Source organism: Panthera pardus, unplaced genomic scaffold, assembly GCF_024362965.1.
Source record: "Panthera pardus isolate Hobbes unplaced genomic scaffold, ASM2436296v1 HiC_scaffold_27, whole genome shotgun sequence".
NCBI lineage: Eukaryota > Metazoa > Chordata > Mammalia > Carnivora > Felidae > Panthera > Panthera pardus.
Genome location: NW_026526843.1, coordinates 57,231,804 through 57,238,615, shown reverse-complemented (window position 1 = coordinate 57,238,615; position 6,812 = coordinate 57,231,804). Strand labels below are relative to the sequence as shown.

The 6,812-nt window shown below is 38.4% G+C and overlaps 1 pseudogene; it reads right to left on the bottom strand.

Annotated features, from left to right (window-relative positions):
• Window positions 1-1,788: 1,788 nt before the first annotated feature.
• On the bottom strand, window positions 1,789-3,271 carry LOC109255065 (keratin, type II cytoskeletal 8-like; annotated as a pseudogene).
• Between the last annotated feature and the right edge of the window lie 3,541 nt (window positions 3,272-6,812).

Here is a 6,812-nt window from a genome sequence, read left to right as displayed (position 1 = left end):
AACACTTAGTTTTTATTGTGACTAGTACTGTTTATGGCAGCACCAAATGACAAAAGCCTATGTGGTTTAGCCTCATTTTATCCCATTAGTCATTCCCAGTAAGCTCTATGAAAATTGTTTATGTTGAATCATGCTGCTTTTTTTAATCTTTCAAAACTCTATATTAGCACAGAGTAAATTCTCCCACACAGCATCTAAAAAATTTAGTCAAATGAAAAATCAACATGTGAAGGATTTCATCAAATGAACAATCAATCCACAAAGATTTGTACACATTTGAAAACACATATTAAGAATATACTGTAGTGCTCATTTCATTGAGAATTTCCTTTACTTCTTTTTTTTTTTTAATTTCCTTTACTTCTAACAACTGTTTTGCCAGATTACTGTGGAGTTTCCATGGCCTGGTGGTGCTTAAGCTATAAAATTTTGTATTTAAATGTTTAGAAAGTCCTAAATTACAGTGTACTGGTACAACTATAAAAGTTATATAAAAGTGAATACTTGTAGGCTTGTCAGTCATCAGTCATGGTAGCTTGGGCTATAGGGAGAAAAAAAACAATAGTAAAATATTGAATTCTTCACTCTCGATGGAAGGAAATGAAGGTCATGACTTTGTGAAGGTTAAAATTAAACATTTCAGGTGTGTTAATGACCACCATTTTTAACGTTCATTCCTGTAGTTAACAATCACAGTATTAGTAGAATATCGTACTAAACAACTGTCAATTATAGACTGGTGTTAGCGAAATGAACCTGGAAGGGATCTTTCAAGTTTATTTTGCAATGCTTTTTCAGATTATTTGGAGTTAGTTGTGTTTGGTTCTATCTATCTTAGAGTTACCAGCAGAAAAAAGCCCACCTGGGGGATGAGAGCATATGTCAAATGAACTGATGGTTTAATTATTGGATTTTTAGAAACTAAAAATGCAATAAACAGACCTGTGAAAGCCCAAGTTAAAATAGATAATATTAGTTTCTCTCTTAAAACATATTTTTTTCTTTTATGTCACATTTGGTCATGAAATGATTGGTCAGCTTCCTTGAATTTTATTTTAGATGGCAATTTATTGAAATACTTCTATCTGGAGGAAAATATTTCATTGGAATATAATGATGTCAAATTACAGAGTCTGTTCTTAGAGATACCAAAAATCAGTTGAAAAAACAAAACTTCAGTGAACACATTAATTTGATCTAAGCAATGATAAAGAATTCATTGATTCATTATTTCATTAATATTGGTTTTGAAAGAAATCAACTAAATTTTGTTGTGTGTTTTCTGTAGAATAAATTTTAGTGTATCTTCACTTAAGACAAAGACATTCCTGCAAGGAAGCATAAAATGTCATGTTATTTCATTTAATTTAATGTTTTTTTTAACACTGATGGTACTAAATCATCAAGTCTTGAGGTCTGTGTGCAACTGCTTATAGAATTCTTTGTGTTCTTACCACCACTCCTGAAACTGTCCTTGTTTTGTTACCAAAATATAAGAAAGTTATTGAACTTTTGTACTTTGTGCTTATTCTATTACTTTGATGGGGGAAGGGATTGGAAGAGCCATCTGTGACTTTATTTGGGAAAAGACACTTGAATTGGTTTTTATTTGGAGGCATGGGCAAGAGGGAGAACCCAGGGCAGTAGACTCCCCACAAGGGTAGGCTGAGGACTGGGGTAGAGCCTCAGGCAAGTCTCCTGTTCCTGACATTCCCTTGCACAAATGCTTCCCCCAAAGGCTCTATGTCAGCCACAGAAATAGAGAGGCTGGGAGACCACTGTAGTTGTTCACTTTGTCAGGATATCAAACAATTTGGACACCAGCTTCCCATCATGAGTTTTGATCTTCTTCACAACCACAGCCCTGGAGGAACTGAAATGGCTGAAGGAACTGGAGCCCCCACCAGAGCTGAAGCTGAACTGGAAGGAGCTCAGGCCATAGTTGAGTCCAGGGCTTGTGAGGCTCCCAAAGGCCAAGCTCAGCCTGAGTAGTGGTGGTCTTAGTATCAACACTTATTTTCTGCATTTTAGATGCCAGCTGGCTTTCCCTAAACTCCACAAATTTGTGGTATATGTCAATCTTGATGTACAGGACCAGCCTGATGCTCATGAACACCTGGTGCTAGCACAGCTGTGATGCTATGTCTTGCTTGACTCACTGCAGGGAGGCCTCCAGCTTCTCTAGCTTGGCATTGGTGTCCTTAATGGCTAGCTCCCCACGATGATCAGCATCAGTGATGGTGACCTCCATGGAAGACCTCTGGCCTTGGAGGCCCTCAATATCAGCCTGGAGTCAGCAGATGGATGTTCCAGTTCATCTCGGAAATCTCCATCTTCCTGTGACAGAGGTCATACCCATTCTCCCCCGTCAATGTCTGCAGCTCCTCATATTAGATCTGGTACATGGTCTCAGCCTCAACCTAGCTGTGGTTGGCAATCTCCTTTTACTGGTGCTTGATCCCAGTGATGATACTGTCCAGGTCCAAGGAGCAGCTGCTGTCCATGTACAGTAATATGAACATGTCCAAGATCTGGGACTGCAGCTCACAGATCTCCTTTTCATAAAGCTGTCTAAAGAAGCTGATCTCCTTGGTCGGCCCTCCCAGGCAGGATTCCAGCTCTACCTTATTCATGTAAGCTTTGTCTACATCCTTCTTGGTGAGGACAAAGTCATTCTCTATGTCTTCATACTCTTTGATCTCCTTCTCCTACTTATTCTTGAAGTTCTCCACCAGCCCTTGCATGTTGTCAAGCTCAACCTCCAGCTTCAGCTTCTCCTGGCTGTGTATCCAGCTGCCACCAAAGGTTGTTGATGTAGCTTTCAAACATATTGTTAATATTGTTCTGAGCTGTTTCTTGCTGCTTAAGGAGGCTATACTTGGTTTCCAGAATGTTTTTCTGCTACTCCAGCTGCCACATCTTGTCAACAAAGTAGGAAAACTTGTCCAGGGTCTTGATCTGCTCCTTCTCCTAGGTGTGCACAGCCTGGATGTTGGGGCCCACTTCCAGCTTAAGGGGGCTCAGCAGCCTTTGGTTCCCTGAGATAGCTGTGATGTTTTCCATACTTCCAGCCCTGCCATATCCCCTGAAAATAATTCATGATGGCATCCAGGCTACCCCTGAAGTTGCTTCTACTGCCCAACTGTGATAAGGTCATGGAGTTGATGCAGGAACCAGGCATGCTCATGTATGAGTGGCTTCTGAAAGCCTGGGGGCTGAAAATGGGCACTCTGTAAGACCTCTGGGTCACCATGATGGACATGGTGAAGGCTGGAGTGAAAATGAGTAAGCTTAACCTGACAGGGGTTCTAGAAGAAGCTGAGAAGCTGCTTTTAGGTGGAGACCTATTCTATTTTTATATTCTAAGTAGCTTTAATACACTAAGCAAAACAATATACATGCACATAAATGCACCTATTTTTCATCTTTGCATCATTTATGGACTATCTCTATCTTTATCAGTCTCTAATACATTAATGAAAACTGCAAAAGCAGACACCTGACATCTTAGTGAGTGATGGAAAATAGAATAAAAACAAGATGTCATCATGTGTGGACAAAGGAGAGCCAGCGTAATATAGAGGCAGGAATATTAGCGTGTAATCAAAATATAAGGACTGTCGATAGTTTAGTTAACCTATTCCATGGTATTGCTACCTCAGTCTCCATTTTGTTAGACCAAGCAGCCTGAAGGATTCAAGGACTTTAAATCGACACTAGCCACATCATATAAGTGCATGACCTAGAGAGCAGCCCACAGAGTCACAAGCAAATGTGAGTTCCTGAAATGACTTTGCCAACACTTGTCATCAAGTATCTTCAACCTCCAGTGCTTTTATGCCCTAGATAAGACCTTAATTGGGCTTAATAAAGCTCCACTTTTTAGTATGAACTGACCAATCTGCTCTAGCCCAGGAAACCCAAAACAGTCCACCCACAGACTCTAATAAAAACATGTTCCCCAGGTCTTGCCCTTTTTTTTTGTCTGTACCCTGCACCGATCTCTCTGTCCCTTGAGTTGTGCCATGTACTTTCTCCAGGACTTATGAGGAACAGATTTCTCTGTTTCAATGTCTTGTGTCTGTTGTTTAACCCGGGCTTACCCTCCAGCACCCTGTGCTTCACTTTCACAAAGTCATAACGATGTCCTAGTTTCATCTGTGATTCTGAGAAAAGTCCTTCATTAATAATGGAGTTTCCCAAACTTTCTCAGTTCATGGCACCTCAGTGTGTTAGTAATTTTGTCATGGTACTCTTAGACCTACAGAAACATCTAACATTCCTGTTTACGAAGTAATTAGGTCTAAGCAACATACTATATACCCTAATAACTTAGGATTTTGGGGGGAAAACAGCATACAAATGAGAACCTGTGTGGCTCAGTCTGTTAAGTATCCAACTATTGATTTTGGTTCAGGTTATGATCTTGTGGTTCATGAGTTCAAACCCTGCAGCCAGCTGTGTGTTGACAGTGCAGAACCTGCTTAGGATTCTCTCTCTCTTGTGTCCCACCTCCTTTCTCTCTTTCTCAAAAATAAATACATAAACCTTTAAAAAAACAATATGCATGAATGGAAATAAAAACCAACATTTATATTTCATTTGTATACAACAAGAATTGCTTGCTAGTAAAATGAGTCTGACTATTACAATTTCTTAAGCCCTGGAATTAGATTTTACACCACCACCCACATTAAATTTCATACAGTACTTGCTTTTTTATCACAATTGCCATAAACCCAACTTCTAATGATATGATCATCAAAAATAATGTATTGATATTAAATGTTGACACTGTAAATTACCTCAGTGTTGAATATTACTGTTTCCCTTGAAAATTAAAATTATCCCATGGTATCCCTGTGAGTTTGCTCTGGTGCCCCAGAGCATTCAGTGCACTGTGATATATGTTCTACCTATTTTATAGCATTATTGTGAGGATCAAGTTAAATAATGGATATGAAATTACTTTGAAAAAAACTGTAAAATATTGAAGTATAAAGGATTTTTATCATGGGAGACATCTATAGCTTTTCTCTAAACAAAGAACAATCACAAATTTTAGAACCATACACATGATGAGATAAGGGAGGAGTCACAGCCATCTTTAGTTAGTTTTATTAGATAAACCATTTTGTGCATTAGCACTACTGAATATACATACTTTTAAACTAGATAACATTTTAACCCTTTCTGTATAACTTGTGTCACTAAGAATTTATTTTCTAGTTATGTCTAAGAGATAAATGAATGGATAAATGTAGCCTTTTCTATTTATCCTACACTTCACTGTCAGGTTAATGAATAAATCAATGAGTGATATCACTATCAGCCACTTATGGCAATTATTGACTCACTGTTAGGTAGTTCATAAGCACAAATTATGCTGAATACCTATATGACACAATATACTATATTAGATTCTTTGATTAATTTAGTTTTCATCTCTGTACACATAGAGTTGTCAAATAAGATAAATAATCATTAAAAGGAAATAGAATGATTATGAGCAATGTTTGTTAATTGCCATCATTTTCTCCATCCCGTGTGGGGCTCTGTGCTGACAGCTCAGAGCCTGGCGCCTGCTTCAGATTCTGGGTCTCCCTTTCTCTCTCTCTGCCCCTCCCCCCTCGTGCTCCGTCTCACTCTGTGTCTCAAAAATAAACATTAAAAAAATTGTAAACTAATAAAAAAAAGAAAGTATATCAAAGGAATTTCTATGAAACCCACGCTGAGAAAACTTTGTTATTATTTCTAGAAAGAGAGAAAGAAAGAAAGAAGAAAGAAAGAAAATTCCAGTTACTAATTTAGTCTATTCTTGACTCAGAGAACAATATGCCCCCTTATTCAGAAGTCTGTCATCTTGTATTTCAAGTTTTACATGTGTAAAACATGTATAATTCTATTTGCACCTCCTCTCTTGTCTCCCATTAATCTTATGTTATTAAAAAGAAAATGGCTGCCCGGAGCACTCAGTTCCTTAAGAATTACACAACTAGAAAATCTTATAGTCAGGCCTCATGCTGAGTTAAAAGCTACAGGAATACCTATAGGAACTCAATATCAGTGTCACCTCTGGTAGGTATAAAGTCACTTTTCCTGAAAGATGCTGCATTTAAACTAAAATAAATTGAATTGGTCCTCACCAAGTTGTGAAGTTACACATTGCTTAGTTTCTCATATCCCATGCCACTCTCATCTCCATAATCTTGAGCACACTTGAACCAACCTTGGAAGTATCTGATTAAAAATTTCCCACTTCAAAGTGATCAATCACATGCGCGCGCGCACACACACACACACGCATGCATGCACACCTTGAGCTTTTGCCTAGTCTATCTCAGGCAATTTCTCTTCTTTTTAATGTGTATTTATTTATTTTGAGAGCTAGAGAGAATGCAAGTGGGGGAGGGGCAGAGACAGAGGGAGAGAAAGAATCCCAAGCAGGCTCCTCACTGACAGCCCAGAGCTTGATGGGGGGCTCCATCTTATAAACCGCCTGATTGTGACCTGAGCTGAAATCGAGTTGGATGCTCAACCCACTGAGCAACCCAGGCACCCCTCAGCAATTTCTAACTATTACATAATTAGCTGGATTTTTTTAAATCCTTTCCCTTCATTCTAAAATTGTCTTTCTCCTTATTTTCATTATGTTTGTGACAGATTAGTACAAAGAATGGAACACAGGTTTTGTAGTCAGATGGTTTAGGTTATATAACTCTTAGCTCTGCTTTTTACTATTGGGTACCCTTGGACAAGTTACTTAACCTGTCTCTCAGTTTTAGTATCCTCATATAAAAAATTAGTAAACT